General features: G+C 39.5%; 1 pseudogene; it reads left to right on the top strand.

The window, feature by feature from the left end:
* Positions 1 to 1,658: 1,658 nt before the first annotated feature.
* Positions 1,659 to 2,179, top strand: LOC140708500 (succinate dehydrogenase cytochrome b560 subunit, mitochondrial pseudogene; annotated as a pseudogene).
* The last annotated feature ends 16,643 nt before the right edge of the window (positions 2,180 to 18,822 follow it).

Genomic DNA, 18,822 nt, shown 5'->3' with positions numbered 1-18,822 from the left:
GAGTTAATATATAACTAAATGTGACTTTCTGAATTAATCTGATTTGGACCTGTACCTTGATCCCAGTGCTGCACAGGTCTCTAACAGGTCTCTACTCTTGTTCTATGAGTCAGCTATTTGTTAATTATAGGATCGGGGCCAATGAATCAACCTCTCTAAACCACAGTTGCCTGATTAGTAAAAAGTAGGTTGTAATTGCACAGACACTTTGCAAAGCTGTTGTGATGACTATATGTGATGAGTTAGGCACATAATATGATGTGCTATTTTGAGTGCACAGCAGGGTGCAACAATCAGCAGATGTTCATTTCTTGTCCCTGTATTCCCTTGGTTAACAGATAAATATTTAAAATCTGTAAATCCTACCTGATTACAGAGTCTTCAGAACTCCCATCCACTGTTAAAGAAAAAAGTAAAATACCTTTTAAATCAACAATAGAAACACATAGAATACTGAAAGCATAAAAGGGCATGGTAGGCTAAGGCTGAAGGATTGCTTAAGGAGCCCTGAAGTTCAAGAACAGGCTGAGCAACAGAGCAAAACTCTACCTTTATTTTTAAAAACCGTGCACACTTTTCTGCATGCTTTAGACTTTGTGTTTTAAAAAAGCATAAGACTGATGTTTTATTACAAAGTATTCCCTTGGGGCCATACCTAGATATTATCCTAGAATGTTAATTATACTATTGGTAGGAAATTAATGCTTTAAGAACTCTTACTGCCCCTCCTTTGCATCTATAAAATGCAAGGAAGAATGGGAATTATCAAAATGTGGTCCTTAAAAGGAACTGCTGTGTACAATTATAATCTTAAATGAACCCTATCAGTCTCACTGGTATCATTAACAAAATCTGTATCATAAGCTAACAGTGTCAAACGTAGCATGATTTCTGGACTAATGGACTAGGAGCAGTTAGAACAGCGTGCACTGTAACACCCCCTTACCCATTTTATGTGTGAAAAAAAAATGACCACAATGTATTTTTCTCTGCTCTCAAAGTACAACAACAGACAGAGAAGACTTCTGTGACCAAATGAGGGGAAGACTTTTCTGCACCAAGCAATCAATCAATCCTGCAGCAGACACCAGCTGGGGGTCCTCTAAATCAATTCCTCACAAGTTGAGGGTGCAGTCCCCAAGGCTGCCCCTTCCCCTCACCAGTCACAATTCTGGGCCTCCAGAATGCCTAACTTCAAGTTATGGTTCCCATGACTCCTCCTTGGGTTTCATTAATTTGCTCGAGCAGCTCACAGAGCTTAGGGAAGCAAAAAAAAAAAAAACCCCAAAAACAAAAACACACACACAAAAAAACAAATCTTGTGTTTCCTGGCTATTACAAAGAACATTACCAAAAATACAGATAAAGAGTTGCACAGGGCCAGGTTTTGGGAAGGGGTGTAGAGTTTCATACCCTCCAAGGGAGCACCACACTCCAGAGGCCTCCATGTATTCAGGTATCTGGAAGCTCCCTGAACCCTATCCTCTTGGGTTTTCATGGAAGCTTCATTACACAGGAATGGCTGACTAAATCACTGGCCATTGGTGATCAGCTTAATCTTCAGCTCCTCTCCCCTCCTAGGAGGCTAGAAGTTCCAATCCTCTAATCATGCCTTCATCTTTCTGGTGACCAGACTTCCGTCCAGACTGAAACCCAAGATGGCTGCACTCTTGCTGAGACATGTTGGTCGTCATTGTCTCTGAGCCCACTTTAGCCTTCAGCTCTGTATCAGAAATGCCATTCCTTTGGGAACCACAGCCAAAGAAGAGATGGAGTGGTTCTGGAATAAGAACATTATGGGTTCAAACTGTCCTGTATCTCCCCACATCACTATCTACAGTTGGTCTCTTCCCATGGCGACGTCCATCTGCCACAGCGGCACTGGTATTGCTTTGAGTGCAGGGGTCTCTCTTTTTGGCATGTCGGCCCTGTTACTCCCTGGGAACTTTGAGTCTTATTTGGAACTCGTGAAGTCCCTGTGTCTGGGGCCAGCACTGATCCACACAGCTAAGTTTGCACTCGTCTTCCCTCTCATGTATCATACCTAGAATGGGATCCGACATTTGATGTGGGACTAGGAAAAGGCCTGAAGATTCCCCAGCTATACCAGTCTGGAGTGGTTGTCCTTGTTCTTACTGTGTTGTCCTCTATGGGGCTGGCAGCCACGTGAAGAACGGAGGTTCCCAGCATCATCTTCCTACACATTATTACATTCACCCATCTTTCTGTTTGTCATTCTTATCTCCAGCCTGGGAAAAGTTCTCCTTATTTGTTTAGATACTTTTGTACTTTCAGATCCCCTTGGAGCAGTAGAGTACCTTGTAGACTATAATAGTGGAAAAGGGTCTAGTTTTCCCCTTGTTTCTAAAGATGGGGTGGCTGCAAAAACTCCTCTTTTTTTTTGCCCTCAGCTTGCCTACTCTCCGCCTAGAAGCAGTTATTCTGTCTCCATATTGGGCTTTGATTTGTGCTGAGGATCAGCTTTTGGCTCCTTCTTCTGGAGACATTGGAAACAATGCCAGCTCTGTGGCTTCTGCCCTGCGGACTGGGGGCGAGGCTTTGGGTGCCACTGCCTGTGGGTTGCTGGCTTAAAGGACAATTCTGTTCATTGGTGAGAGCCCAGACCATCAACACCTATGCAGTGTTACTGAAAGAAGAGAGGTCGGGGTGGAGGGGAATCAGTCTGTCCCAGCTAGAGGGAGATAAAGAGGGCTAGTTAGTTCTTGGAGCAGCTGCTTTTGAGGAGAAAATATATAACTTTTGACACAAGAAGAAGATCCAGAAAATTATCATTGAACATATTAATGGTTATTTCTTTTTCTTGGATTTCCAGAAAAGCCTCTTAATTTTATGCTTTCTCATCGAAGTCATGTACCCTTTTTTTCTGAAACTTAATACTCATTTTATCTTTGACTCTCCTTGAAATCTAGAGAAACCAAGAAAATGGCTGTTGGGAAGGAACCAATTTCCTCCTCTTCCCTCAGGTCTCAGGCATTTACATCCTCCCTCTCCCGGCAATCTGACCTTTCCCAGGAGGGAAACAGTTTTCCTACATCTCATCATTGGAAAAGTTTTCAGGAAATCAGATAGAACTTAGCCAGAGATTTAAATATCACAGAGACGCCTCAGAGAAGGAAGGAGAAAAAGAAAAGAAGTGATGAATGTAGAGTGCTTTTGGGTTATAGGCACCAAAATCCCGTTAAGGACTGATTATAAGCTTCATGGTACAGTTCAGCAAATTATGATTCAGCGAGGGCCACAGAAGAGCAGTGTTGGTGACAGCTAAGGGATGATGACCTGAAGTTATAGGCTTGGGGTGAATGAAGAATAGAGATTAAAAAAAAGAGAGAGAGATTGTTGAAAACCTGGCAAAAAGGTATAATTTAATGAGAAAACTTGCTGCTTTTAAAATCCATATAGGCCAGGCTTTAGCAGGCCTGCTGTTTTGATAGTTTTTGGGAACTCTGGAATAATCTGGTCTGTCACTTTGAGTTGCTGGCCAGCCAGTTAAAGCTATGGGTCAAAGAGGGGAAATGGTAACTGGCTGGTGTCAATTGGATAGGAAGACCTTAGTTAAGGTGGGGACCTGCTGTTTTAACAGTCTTCATTCAGGGTCCCAAATAGTATTTGGCGTTAAGTAATGATTGCTTTTCCCTTTTTACTAGAGGGGCCCTGGGAAGTCCTTGTACCTTTCCTCCATTTTAAACCAGCTATTCTCTACTTTGTCCTTGGAGTGAGGGACAAGTGATCATGAGAGAACACTTTGTCACTGGGACGGGGAAAGGTTTGGCAAGGGCATTAAATTTAACAGCCAGTGCCAGGAAAATGTAAAATGGGGTCATTGATAAACAGATGTTAGAGGCTGGAAAATGGGTAGGGCAGTTGAATTTTTTGGTGGTTTCTTACCATTTGGGTGACTGAAGAATGGTAGTGGGTGGGTAGGGGGTGTGACGGAGCATCATGTTTGTTATTCTGCCTTAAATTTCTACTTACTGTCTTTGTTTTTCTTTTCTGTCTTCCAATCACTTTAATATCTTCAATTTTCAAACTATATTTGTACTTGGGCTTATACAGAAAGTCTTACACAAGCATAGTATCTTCTACTTTGGTTTTTCCTACCTTTTCTTCCCCATCTTCTCCAAACACACATATACACACTCTGCTCCGCAATTCTACTTCTGATTTTGTAGTTGTTAGTTGTACATGCTCAGGATAAAAAAATGAGTGAGTAGGGTTGAGGGACTGGTTCTTTGAGGTTCTGCCCTTTTTCTATGATTCAGACCGACTTTCTCTTCATCATTTCTGGAGTATATCTGACTCAATTCTTGTAAAAATGTGTTTCACCCAAACCACTGTATGTTTCTTTCCCTACTTTATTTTCCCCCACCTTCCTTCTCCTAATTGTGTTACAAGAGGCAGCCATAGCAAGAATGGAAAATCCAGATCAGTAAAAGATTCAACAACAACAACGAAAAAAATCTTTCTGGTGACCAGCCCCCATCCTGAAGCTGCTTAGCCATCGATCAATCATTAGTATACAAAGACATCACTTTGGAGAGTCTAGATTTTAGGAGTTGTATGCCATGAAATGGAATTGTTAAAGCCAACTAAATATGACCTGAGAAGGACTCCTTACTTCTGTATTTGTGTCCATGTGGATGAACTGGAACCTAGCTTAATAAGTAGACAATATTAAAAACCTAACAGGAGTATGCGCCTGTAACAATAACTGAGTCTTGGCCAATCCCAGCAGCCATACCTCAACCATTCATACACTACTGAGTGTTCGAACTGTGTTCAAACAAGGCAAACACCAACCTGCAACCAATCCAGCTGTTCTGTACCTCACTTCCTATTTCTGGACATCATTTCCTCTTTTTTTGCCTATAAATCTTCTTCTACCATGTGACTGTGCTGGAATCTCCGTGAATCTGCCATGATTCTGGGGGCTGCCCAGTTCACTAATTGTTCATTGCTCAATTAAATTCCTTTACATTTAATTCAGCCAAAGTTTTTATTTTAACAGAGTTGAAGACCAAATATGTATTTCATTGTATCATATCTGTGGTTTTGCTTTCTGTGGTTTTAGTTACCCACGGTCATTCATGATCCATAAATATTAAATGAAAAGTTTGGAAATAGTAAGTTTTAAGTTGCATGCTCTTCTAAGTGGCGTAAAATCATCAGCCATCTCAATTCATCCCAGCCAGGGCATGAATCATCATTTTGTCCAGTGTATCTACATTGTATATGCTATCTACCCATTAGTCATTGGCATGGTCTTCTCCTGACAACCAACCACCAGTATCATCAAGACTCAATAATCCAGGATCACCCAAAGCAGATAATCCTTCTCCTGAAGGTCAATAGTAGCCTAACACTACATCATGATGCCTATGCCATCACATTACAGAAGCACTGTGTTACCACATATCATCAACAGAATAAAGGTGAGTACAGTGCAAGAAAATATTTTAAGGAACCATATTCACAAAACTTTTTATAGTATATTGTTATGATTGTTCTATTTTATTATCTATTGTTAAGTTCATACTGTGCCTAATTTATAAATCGAGCTTCATATAGACATGTATGTATAGGAAAAGACATTGTGTATATAGGGCTTGGTACTATCCACAGTTTCAGGCATTTGCTGGGGGTTTTGAAATGTATCCCCTGTGGAAAAGGGAAGACAAGTGGACTTATTTTGTTGTGACACAACAAAGCTTCTCCAGTTCTTCAGTTAAAACTGTTCAGTTTAGAATAAAACATCCTATCACAAGGAAGCTAGGTCCATGAGCACTGTACTATGTTTAATGGCAAAACATAGGAAACAGACCAGGGACAAAGATTCTTGCAAAGACTTTTCAGTTGCCAGTGGAGAAGATCTCAAGGGAGATCACTGTACTCACTATTGCTAATACTCTTCTGGGGAAAATGCTGGTTAAGTTTACTTAGTTCTGGCTATTTTCTCTGCCCTATGTATGCCACAGACAAGGCTCAAATTTGCCTGCCGTTTCACTCCTATGGAAAAGAACCACTGGAAAGATCATTCCCTTATGAGCTTATCCACTCACTCAGAAGCATACCACTTATTCAGAGAGAAGTTTAAGAAGAAACACTGAAGAGGTGGTGGCAAGTTGCCAGGGAGTACTATCTGATGTGAAAAGTATATATGAACAGAACTATCAACTCACTCAAGCTATTAGAATGTGCCAACAGTTGTCACTCTCTTCAGTGGAAGAAAAAACTTCTTTCACACTTCATGTAAAGCAAACACTGTGACTCTCTGGGCATTTCTCATGACAGAGAATCTAGTTATAGGCAAGCCATGTCGTAATAATATAGACTTTTTTCAAACTCATATCTCAAAGGAAGATAATCAGTGAGGAATATATTTATCTACCTGTAGTATTCACTGCCTCATCTTATCTTCAATTGCAAGGCACGAAAGTTTTATAAAGTACGAACTCTTAAGATTGTCCCTTTTCATTCATAGAAAGTCTATCTGGACCCACCTCATAGAGCAGGATGGTCTGTAGTGCTGCATGATGTCATTTTTGTCAACCCTATTATGTGGCAAGTGTCTATAGAAATCATGCTTTCTCAGTATGGAAAGCATATATCATCATATTCTACAATGCTGAACAAAATGAAAAGGAAACAAAAGGACATTTGTAGGAACATGGATGCAGTTGGAAACCATCATTCTCAGCAAACTATCGCAAGAACAGAAAACCAAACACCGCATATTCTCACTCATCGGTGGAAATTGAACAATGAGAACACTTGGACACAGGAAGGGGAACATCACACACTGGGGCCTGTTGTGGGGAGGGGGTAGGGGGGAGGGATAGCATTAAGAGCTATACCTAATGTAAATGATGAGTTAATGGGTGCAGCACACCAACATGGCACATGTATACATATGTAACAAACCTGTACATTGTGCACATGTACCCTAGAACATAAAGTAAAACAATAAAAAAAAAAGAAAACAAAACGACAAAGAACATCTTAAATGACTACTGCAATTACCATGGAATTTTAATTTTTTTGTATTCAAATAGTTATCCACTGTACTATTCCAATACAGTGGAATTCCAGACTAGTCTGGAAAAAGCAAACTATGGAGACAGCAAAAAGATCAGTGGTTGCCAGGGGTTAGTGGGGAGGGAGAGATGAAAAGGCACAGTACAGAGGATTTTTAGGGCCATAAAACGGTTGTGTCTAGGATACTTACAAAGGTAGAAACATGTCATTATACATTTCTCCAAGTCCAGAGAATGTACATACAACACCAAGAGCAAAACCTAATGTGAACTATGGACTTTGGGTGATGTGTCCATGCAGGCTCATCAATAACTCCAATGAACTTTGGTGGAGGATATTGATAATGGGGGAGGCTGTGCACATGTAGGGGTCCATGGAGTATTTGGAAAATCTCTACCTTCCTCTCAATTTTGCTGTGAACATAAACTGCTCTAAAAAGTAAACATTAATTTTAAAAATGATATTCAATAAATTTGCTATTACTCTATATTATGAAAAGATATAGTCACCTTGAAAATTGCAAATCACTAAAGGTCAAAGAATTAATAACAGATATGGATATTATCTCCCAAACTGAATTATATAGAGCATGTATAGCAAATAATTTTAACTGTATACTTAAGCAAAAAATAATTGATAAAAATTATTAAATGTTTTATGTTATTTTATCATTATAAACAGGGATTTAACACTGAATCAAAACATGTCCATCTATGTAATTAAAAGACTATTTTTTACTGTAATTTAAAATCAGAAATTAGTATGCTTATTTAACAATTTTGCTGAAAGGTTAATCAGATAAGAAAGACAGGTTATGATTATCTAATATTGCCATAGCAATTCACATACAAATACCCATAAAATACCCGTCAAATGTCAAAACCGTAAGCATCATTACAACTTACTATGAATGATGCAATTGAAAACAGTACTGTGTTATATCCTTATATTATTTGCCATTAAAATAAAATGTTGGCTGGGCGCGGTGGCTCAAGCCTGTAATCCCAGCACTTTGGGAGGCCGAGACGGGCGGATCACGAGGTCAGGAGATCGAGACCATCCTGGCTAACACAGTGAAACCCTGTCTCTACTAAAAAATACAAAAAACTAGCCGGGCGAGGTGGTGGGCGCCTGTAGTCCCAGCTACTCGGGAGGCTGAGGCAGGAGAATGGCGTGAACCCAGGAAGCGGAGCTTGCAGTGAGCTGAGATCTGGCCACTGCACTCCAGCCTGGGTGACAGAGCGAGACTCAGTCTTAAAAAAATAAAATAAAATAAAATGCTAAGAACCGCCCCCCCCAAATTATATCAGGGCCATAGCTGTCCTATAGTAAAGGTTTCATACAGCAGGCAGGAAACTGCCATCCTTAGAAAGGCCAGCTTACAAGGCTGGCCCTTGGCTGGTGTTTGAGACCTTGGATTTGGGAGGACTGCCACCATTCCCTAACTGAGAAGAGTGGCTCACTGTGCCTAAATGGCTTGTACAAACAATGTGGTATAAGCTGCGCAACTGCTTTTCTCCTGGGAGTCCGGTATTTCGGTACTGTGAGGGAGAGAACGCCGCTGTGACTAGCCTCCATTAAAAAACAAAACAAAACAAATCGCAACATGTGGATACTTGAGTCTCTAATGAGACTCCGGTACTGGTAGACAACATTGCACATGTGTTGTCAAAATTTGAGGATGGGGGAATTAGACACATCCCAGGTGTGCTTTATTCACGTAACTGGAATAATTGTTGAAAAAAATTATACTGTTAATATATCTAATATAGTCATTATAGTCATCTAATATAGCCATTAGATAGTATGTTACTGTACTACTAATCATAGAGTTCTATTTGTTTTTTAACTTTTTCTCAATTTCTTATAAAACTAAAAACAAGATTCACCTACTAAAAGCTGTCCTTGACAGAACAAGTCCAAAAGTCAAAAAACATTGCATGCACAATGTAGGATGAGGTATCCACTGATCCTCCACTAACGATGAACAAAACTGTTAACTTATTTGGGGTGGGGAAGGAAGTTATCTTACACACAGATGGTTAAAGCTGTGCTAATCCAATTGACCACATATTCTAGTTAAATCATAGATTATCAATTTCTGAAGAAATGTAATACCAGAAAAGCATTTCACATTTAAACTACGTCAAATAAAATTATTTCTATCTGACCATACAGAAGACACTTAAATCTTGGCAGACCATCATAGGTGACACTGTCATTGTGGTCCAGATATAAAGAAGTTTATTTAGCATTAGAAATGAATAGAATACCAGATACACTTTAGGACAGTCAATTATTTTAAAAGGAAATAACACACATTTGTCAAACATATATGAAATTCAAAACAAAGTAGTAAAAGCAGAGATATCACAGGAGGGTAAATGAAAAGGAAAAGGAAGGAATCAGGTGCTGAATTTCCTACTGATGTCACCAGAATTCCCTAAAATACTGACAACTACTATATTCAGTATATCTTATGTTTTTCTCTGTGATATTGTATTAGTTTTCTGCAATAAAATATTTAAAGATGTCAGTTTCTGCACACTGCTGGTCTGTAAACTATTTCTGATCAAAACTTGAAATTCTGTTGAAACACGGCTGTGTCACGATGATTGCATGTCAGAGAAACGATATGTGCATCTGAGAGTGGCTTCCAGTTGTTGCTGCCAGATTTTTGTTTGGGAACGCATCCAGAAAAGCGTATCAAGAACATGAGCGCTGAAAAAGTATTTCCACAAAAACCAGATAAGCAAGACCACACTTTTCCTGATACATGACCTTTAGGTTTTGAAAATTCTGGGAAAATGTTGGCATGTGAACAGGCTCTTGGTAGGTGGATTCGTCCATATTTGGACACCAGAAGTACCAACCATATAATCAGCAGACCTTACAACTCTAAACTGCTCATTTGATAAAGGTACCACCAAGAGCTTTTAAAAGGTCAACTCAATTTACTTTTCAGCAACCTTGTTCGAATCAATACTCCCTCCTTGAAATTCTCACATTTTAAACAATTTTCTGTAACATCACTTCCTCTGATTTCTCTCCTACTTTTTCTTTCCCTACCCACTGCTCAGTCTTCTTTACTAACTTCTTTCCCTCTGGGAAATGTTCCTATTCCCAGGTTTTGTCACTGGTTTCTGCTCATTTTACATCTTTCCCATTGTGGACAAGTTCCTTACGACTTATAATTTTGCATAATAATTACAATAAGATTATTCAAAGTCTGCATCTCCACTCTCAAGCTTTACCCAGGTATCAATGCCAATTATCCAATTATCTATTAAAAATATCCTATATGGATATTCCACTGAACTTGACATGCATAGAAAATAATGAGTCATTCCTGCCCAACTGGTGCTCTTTGCTCTTCTGTACCCACCAGAACATTTCCTACTCCTTCCTCACGTGCAGATTAAATGCTAGTGTATCACCTGGAAACCTGTGGATCATGTGAGATTTCTCCCTATCTCACAAACGTTTCACATTCAGTCATCACTAAATCGTATTGATCATACCTCTCTTTTGCCTCTGCTTTATATTCCCACTGCCACTGGGAATATAAACATTTACAAAATATTTATATTTTATTTTTATTTTTCCTAGTTAAACATGGGCTCGTAACTGATGGCTTGCATTTAAAAAACTCCCACCAACTATCAACTTTTTTCTTTTCTTTTCTTTTTTTTTTTTTTTTTTGAGACAGAGTCTCACTCTATCACCAAGGCTGGAGTGCAGTGGTGCGATCTGGGCTCACTGCAACTTCTGCCTTCCAGTTCAAGTGATTCTCCCACCTCAGCCTTCCAAATAGCTGGGACTACAGGCATGTGCCACCATGAACAGCTACTTTTTGTAGTAGAGGCAGGGTTTTGCTATGTTGCCCAGGCTGGTCTTGAATTTCTGAGTTCAAGTGATCTGCCCACCTCAGCCTCCCAAAGTGCCAGGATTACAGGCATGAGCCACCACGCCCGGCCTGTTTTATCTTATATGAAAAAAAATTTAAGCAAAACGAATGAAAGAAGCCTAACACCAAGGAGAAGACCAACATTTTAAAATAACTGAGATTTCCAACTGCATTTCACCAAGAATGGGTGAAAACCTCATAATAGACTGATACAAGTCCAAGGATGTGTGACAAGAAAACTATAGCTGACTACTGCAAAAGCTTCCTTTGTCTCCTAGTTTCTTTACAGGGTTACCTTCCATCAGTCCTCTCTGAGGGGTCAGCAAAGTATAGGCCATAGGCCAAATCCAGTGTGCCTTATCGTTTTGTAAATAAAGTTTTATTGGAGCTGAGTCATGCCTGTTTGTTTACATATTATCCATGGTTGCTTTCACACTATGATGGCAGGGTTAAATAGATATGACAGAGACCACATGGTCTTAAATATTTCCCACCTGTTCCTTTATGGAAAAAGCTTGCCAACTCCTGTTTTACATGGTAATCAGAATGCCTTAATACTCAGATTGACTCTTATGATTCCCCTGCTCAAAATTCTCCAGTGTGTCCCTACAACAAACATTGCTGACTCCCTAATCAATAGCCATTCCTTATTCTTCCTTGTAGAAGAAACACAAGTCTGTTTGGATATTTATCATCCCAACCCCCCTCTCCCCAGCTTCAAAAAGAGAAATGATTATTCTAAACTACCACATAATTACATTTGCTTTCCCAGTGCCTGGTTTAGGGATGAGCACGTGGTATGACCCAGCCAATACAATGTTACAGAATGTCTACTGCTTGCTTCTAAGTTTTCTCCCTATTTAAAAGAAACATGTGAAGGAAAACAGCCCTTGCAATGTTGTGTTCTGAGAACAATATGTTTGGAGCTGTTGTGGATTAGCCAACCATGAAAGGAAGCATGGATAAAACACCGCCAACAGCACAGCTGAAAGAGGGAAAAGTGGGATTCTAGGATATCACTGAACGACCAAAACAACTCTGGTTCCTACTCTTTCAGCCACTGGTCTTCTAGTATTTGCAGTTTAAAGCATTTCCGCTGGTAAAATTCCTATGGCCCACAGGATAAGATCTACTCATTTCTATAGAATCAAAAAGTCTGTCATAAACTTGCCTCAGCAAAGTAGTCACCTTATTCTCAGCCTCTCACATCTCACACTATTCGTACTAGCAAAAGTGAACTGCTCGTAAACCCTGCAAAGTTCACTCAAGGGTCTTACTTTCTTCACTTGCCGCTTCTCCTGCTAAACACGCAATCTCGTTATCTGTTCCTTCTGCCAAACACATAATCTTGTTAGATGTTCCTCCTGCTGAACATCATTCTTCTGTTTGAAAGAAATCAGGCACATTCCTCCATATATCTCCCAACTCCCTGAGCCCAGCACAAACACATTCCTCCATATGTCTCTCAACTTTAGAAAAACAACACCTGGGAAATCTCCGATAAGGACACAGCAGGAACCAATAAAAAATGCTAAATGTATAGTGTTAACCAATTACAGTGCTGTAACCAAAAGAATTCCCTTGCTCCTCTGTAACTTTACATATCCTGTTTACATCAGGCTATAAAAAGGCAAGCACTCACATTGTTCGGGGCCCTCTTGTATGCTGTGGAATGGAGGGACCAAGTTCGAACTTGCAGTAAAAGATCCTTGCCACTTGGCTTTGACTCTGGACTCTGGTGGTCTTCTTTGGGGAACAAGCGGTCTGGGCATAACATGTTCTTTTAATTAGAAAAATTCTACTCCCTCTGCATGCTTACCTTAAATCCTTCCTACGTTTTTTAAAGCTTTCATTCCTCATCACATTCTTAAAGTGTCTGGCACATATTTAATATAATAAATTTAAATCATAATTATAAGCTTCCAGTGGGTATCTATCACACGGTAAGGACTGAATAAATTAGCAAAATTTAAAAAATGACAATGATGATAGATGATAACAAGCTCCTGACTGTATTTTTAATTGTTTGTGTTCTGAGGCATTAGAAAAATGCTTCGCATCTAAAAGATGTGATAGTTATCTGTTAAGTGGACAAGTGAGAAAGTGAATAAAAGGTTTTCTTTGAAAATTCTGTTGAAACAACACAAAAATTAAATAGAGAGAGCTCTAGTGCATTATGAGCAACTTAATGATCAAAACTATGTCTATTCCACCTCTGTCTCCTGCAGCTTACAAAACCTAACTTACAAAAGCTCTTTGATAAACACGCACCAAATCAAAGGTGTCCTCATACAGTTTGGATTGTACAATGTGTTAGATGTCCACATCCAAGTAGCGTAGTAGCATTTTTGTCATTGTAAAACGTTTTTGTACTTTTGTTATAATCTACTGAGCCTACAGTTGGGCAATTTGCCTATTTATTATGATAATCTTTTGGCTAATAGTAGCAGAGCATCTTGTTCTAACAAAATTACTGTTATGACAATTAACAGGCAGGTAGAAAAACACATCTTGTTCCAACAAAATCAATAGATCTCCTTCAATTTCAAATTAGAAGAAATTAAGTCAACAATAGTGAGACCTTGTTGGTATAAGGATATGTAACATGACTTGTGCTTCTCAACAAGAAATTGCTTTCCTGACTTCTGCACTCAGCAGGTATCTTGAAAAAATAATTTCCTATTGGTATTGGTGCACACTGGCTAAGCCTTGCAGTTCTTATTGCCATTTGCTTAAGGTACTAGAAAGGTATTGTTGTTTCCAGTTTGTTACTTTCCCACTTCATCACCACCTATTCACTGCTGATCAGGCTCCTCAGAGGCCTCCTAAAATTGATCTAGGCAGTTTACAACCCACTAACTCCCTTCCCCAAACTGAAAACCTCAAACTGAAGAGAACCTTGTCTAACCATACAAACTGGGAAAAAATGAATGAACAACAATAAAAAACACACACAGAGAATCTCTTCATGGTCTTTTCCCTCAATTACCTAATTTCCAAATTAGTCTCGACATTTCTGATTGCTTTCCTTTTCCCGTTCCATTTCTGCCTTAAGAGCAATCAGAAATATCTTAAGCCTCGCCACTGACAGATACATCACTTTCATATCTATTACTTTTTATAAGGAACTTGTCAAAGGATCAAGATTTTTATTCATTGTAAAATGCGTTCGTTTTCTTGGAGTTTTAATGTAAAACCTATTTCCAGGGCAAATTCTGTCATTTTACATTGGTTAGGAAAAAAAATTCTGGGAGGAAAAAATTGGATAAAAAACTATTACCTTTTATAAATTCAATGTTTTCAAAAAAAATGTTTACCACAAGTGCATAAAAAAGCTGTACCCCATAATGTTTATTTAAAGGTAACAATATTTAAAACAAAAAAGATAATAAAGTCATTTCAAAATATTTTCATTCAGGTTATGCTTGAGCTTCCAAAGATGGAAAACTGACCCTTACACAGGTCATTTTTAAAACAAATGCATTTCAGTATTTTGAAAATAAAATTGGTGGATCTATACCTTGTTTTTTGATTCAATACCTGCACTGTATGAAAGCAGTTCTGGGGCCATTGATTTATCCTCATTGTACACAGCGTAGTGGAGAGCAGTATTACCATACACATCCGGAAGATTTGGATCAGTGCCATGCTCTAGCAAAATTGTCACACATTCCTCTTCCAGGCATTGTATGGCCTGTCAGTATTAGACCAAGAAATAGATTTTAAATCTTAAGAGTTTGAAATAAACATTCCACACGTTTCACCAACTAGTTATATTTAAATAAGAAAACTCATTTTTATTCTATGTATTGAAATTAAATCCATCTCATGCTGACATAGTTGGCTACTGTATACCTTTATCAGATCTGCCCTCTTTTTGCTGTCAGGGGCATGAAATTGACATTTTTCTGTCCAGCGGGAGTTTCACTACTTCTGAATTCCCATTGACACAGGTCAAATGTAGAGCAGTCCTATGAGAGTGAGAAGACGTTTTAGGAAATTGTAGTGCACTATCTACAGCCATATCAATGATTCATGTAATTGCAAACACTGAATAGCCTGCTATTACTCTGCCTTCAAGACAAACATTTAATTTTCCTTTGAGGAAAGCACACTGTTTATTACCTCTCGTTACTCACCGTAAAAAGCAGCCTATTTGAATAGAAAGAGCACAGCCCTTGGATGACATTCAGCTTGGGCTGGAATCCTACTTGAAGCTCTATTACTTCCTAGCTGTTGTTTAGCCTTTTTGTGTCTCAATTTCCTCATCAATAAAATGGGAATGAAAATAGTAGCTTTCTCACAGGAAACCACTGTAATGCTTAAATGAGACTACACAAAAGATACTTCCTAACACAAATAACAGCTCACAACAAGGGAACCAAATAACCCAAAACTAAATGCAGTGAACACATTTTTTGTTTTTGTTTTTGTTTTTTCCCCCTCCAAAAGCACACTAAAGGCGCAACTGTTGAGGCAACTGGGTATTCACATGGAAAGGATTGAACTAAGCCTTTACGTTGCACGAGACACAAAAAACAACACAAAATGCACTGAACACCTAAGTCTAATCCTGAAACCCAAACACTTCAAAGAAAATGCATAGGGTGAGCGTCTATTTTGGGGAAACCTGAATCCGTGCACCCGAGCTGCAAACAGAAAAGGAAGGTACAGGAGCCAAATACCCATAGACAACACAATGGCTTTGCCATCTTGCTTTTCTTCTCGATGGGACACAGAAATCACTGCTGACAAAAGCAAACATAACCATGTGAGACTAAGGAAAACGTCACAGCTTCGGCACTGGAGAGAAAACAGTGAACCCAAACAGAAGGCATCCCACCGACTGGGAGAAAATTATGGAAAATTATGGATCTGGAAAAGCTTGCTGTCTAACACATACGAGAAACGAATGGTCCCAAGTGGGCAAAAACATAAAAATCAATACACACGCTAAAAATGCCCAAAAGACTGTCACAGACATTTCTGAAAAGAAGACCTGAAACTCACGGGTGATACAGAAGTTTCTCCACATCAGTAATCATCCCCCAAATGTAAATCCCAACCACACTCAGATACTGCCAAGTTTCCCAGAGAACAGGTATGACCAGAAACAGCAATAAAACTTTTTGAAGACAGGGGCCAGAGGATCCTCTGCAGACAGAGGTTCACTTACGCATTATTGGTGGAAATGTAAATTCATACACACACTGGGAGAAACAGCTGGGGGTTCCTGAAACAATAGTACAGTTACCAGTTCATCTAGCCATTCCAACACTGGGTATACCCATAAAGCCAAAGAAACCCATACCTTAAGGAAACACCTGCCTTCCATGTTTCATGAAGCACTATGGACAATAACCAAAGTACGCAGTCAACCTACCTGCCCATCCACAGATAAAGAAATGCAGAAACTGAAGGATGTATGAACAATGGAATAGTCTTAAGCCATCAAACTTGTGGATGTCAGGTCCAGCATTAGGTTAAATGAAATGTGCTGGCCCGGCGTGGTGGCTCACGCCTGTAATCGCAGCACTTTGGGAGGCTGAGACGGGCAGATCACCTGAGGTCAAGACCTCCTGGTCAACATGGTGAATCCCCATCTCTACTTAAAATACAAACAATTAGCTGGGTGTGGTGGTACGCACCTGTAATCCCCGGTGCTTGGGAGGCTGAGGCAGGAGAATCGCTTGAACCCGGGAGGTGGAGGTTGCAGTGAACCGAGATCGCACCATTGCACTCCAGCCTGGGGAATAAGAACAAGACTTCGTCTAAAACAAAAACAAAAACAAAACAAAACAAAACAAAAAAATGAGCCAGGCAGAGGAAGACAAGAGCTAGGACAATTTTGGGGGATTGTGTATCCTGCGTGTAGCAGGTCTGGAAATGTCAAATGTCTGTCTATACCGTGGAGAGCAGAGTATGGGACTCTGGGAGCGGCCTCACAGCAAAGAAAACAGGTTTCTTCTTATAATTGTCCCTCTCACTGAGTTTGTAACAATAGTTTGTCCCAGGGCTGGAGAAATTACATTTGATTACTTTTTTGCTTCTTTACATAGCAGTGTAAAAGTTATCCTTAAAGCATTAATAGTTAAGGCAATGTTGCTGCTTGCATTTCCTTTTGGTCAATGTGTGATTTAACACGTTTATGGCTTTCCTGGGCTGGAATCACAGCAAGAACCCAGGTTTTAATTCTCCTGTTCTATGGCTTGACCAGTTGTTTCCACTATGAATGCATGGGGAGACAGTTGAGGTTGAAACTGCTGAGGAGAAATCTTGTTTTATTTCCCAGCCAATTTTCAGATGGAAGGGCTGTGGTGCTTCTAAGCATAATCCATAGAAGTTATTCTCCAAAAAGTTAAATAAGTATAAATACATATATCTTAAAAAACTAAAAAGGTGGTAGCAAAGTTCTTCACAGTATCCCTTTAGTAAAAAAATTTGAGTATATACCACCTAATATTCACATCTATGTGGATGCATGTTTATATGTATAAAGTAGTGAGTTACATACATGTATTGCTATAATTATTATGAAACATTAATGACACACAGCCAAAAATGCTTTGAGATAAAATAAATAGATAGAAGTATAAATACTCACCATATGAAACACCGGATTATCTCAGGAATATCTTCTCTGGAGATACTTGCCTATAGTGGCAAACAATTCTACACATTGGTGCGAATCATTAAAAAGCATCAATATTCCCTGAAGGCTAATCTAGGGCATTTTGTGTGAGATCTGAAAGGCTATACTGGAGGAGAAGTTTCACTGAGACAGCAGGATTGGATGGCAGCCTTCAGAAAAACGCTTTTCAGAAACATTTAGTAGATGGATTTCAGAAGTAGGAAGTGTTTTCATCCATAGATGCCAAAAAGAAAAAAAAGGGACATGGAATAATATCAATTTTTCAGAAAGATAAATCTTTCACTTAGAGTTCATTATTGTTCTCAGGAAAGGTTATGTCAGTATCAACTTTTTGGTGCTAAACTGGAAACACGCTGATAGTAGTTGTGTTGTAAAATGCATCATTACATTACAGAACTAAATTCGGACATCCCTCTGTAGAAACATTTTCTTTGTACATAAAATTCAGAACATCAGGACTCAGGCTGTTTAAAAGAGGACCCAAGGAAACTAATATTCTAGAACCTGGGCATACTCTAAGAATGACCACATGTGTAGCCACAAAGCAGGTCTCCTGGGAGGCAGAGATTGCAGTGAGGCTGAGATCACACCACTGCCCTCCAGCCTGGGTGACACAGAGACCATCTCAAAAAAAGAAAAACTGTTTCTAAAAGGCAGAATGATCTCCAGAAGCATATGGGCCAGGCATAATATCCAGGCCTGTAGTCCCAGCTACTCGGGAAGCAGAGGTGAGAGGACAGCTTGAGCCCAGAAGTTGGAGGCAGCAGCGCCACTGATGAGGCAACAGTGCCTCCAAATAGCCATGCACTCGGGTCTGAGAAACACGGCAAGACATGGTCTCTAAAAAAATAAAAATAGGCTGAGCACCGTGGCTCATGTCTGAGCCTGAGGTGGGAGGATCACTTGAGCCCAGAAGTTGACACCAGCCTGGGCATCACAGTGAGACCTTGTCTCTATAAAAAATAAAAAAATACAAAATTAGTGGGGCATAATAGGATGTGGTGGCATACACCTGTAGTCCCAGCTACATGGGGGGCTGAGGTAGAAGGATCCCTTGAGCCCATGAGTTTGAGGCTGCAGTCACACTACAGTCACACCACTGCACTCCAGCCTGGGCAACAGAGCGAGACCCTGTCTCAATAAATAAATAAATAACTACCTTGGAGTACATCTGTAGAGAAAAAAATGTGATTCAAATTAATGTTTGAGC

This window comes from Chlorocebus sabaeus, chromosome 21, assembly GCF_047675955.1.
Source record: "Chlorocebus sabaeus isolate Y175 chromosome 21, mChlSab1.0.hap1, whole genome shotgun sequence".
Taxonomy (NCBI): Eukaryota; Metazoa; Chordata; class Mammalia; order Primates; family Cercopithecidae; genus Chlorocebus; species Chlorocebus sabaeus.
This window is presented reverse-complemented; position numbering and strand designations above follow the sequence as displayed.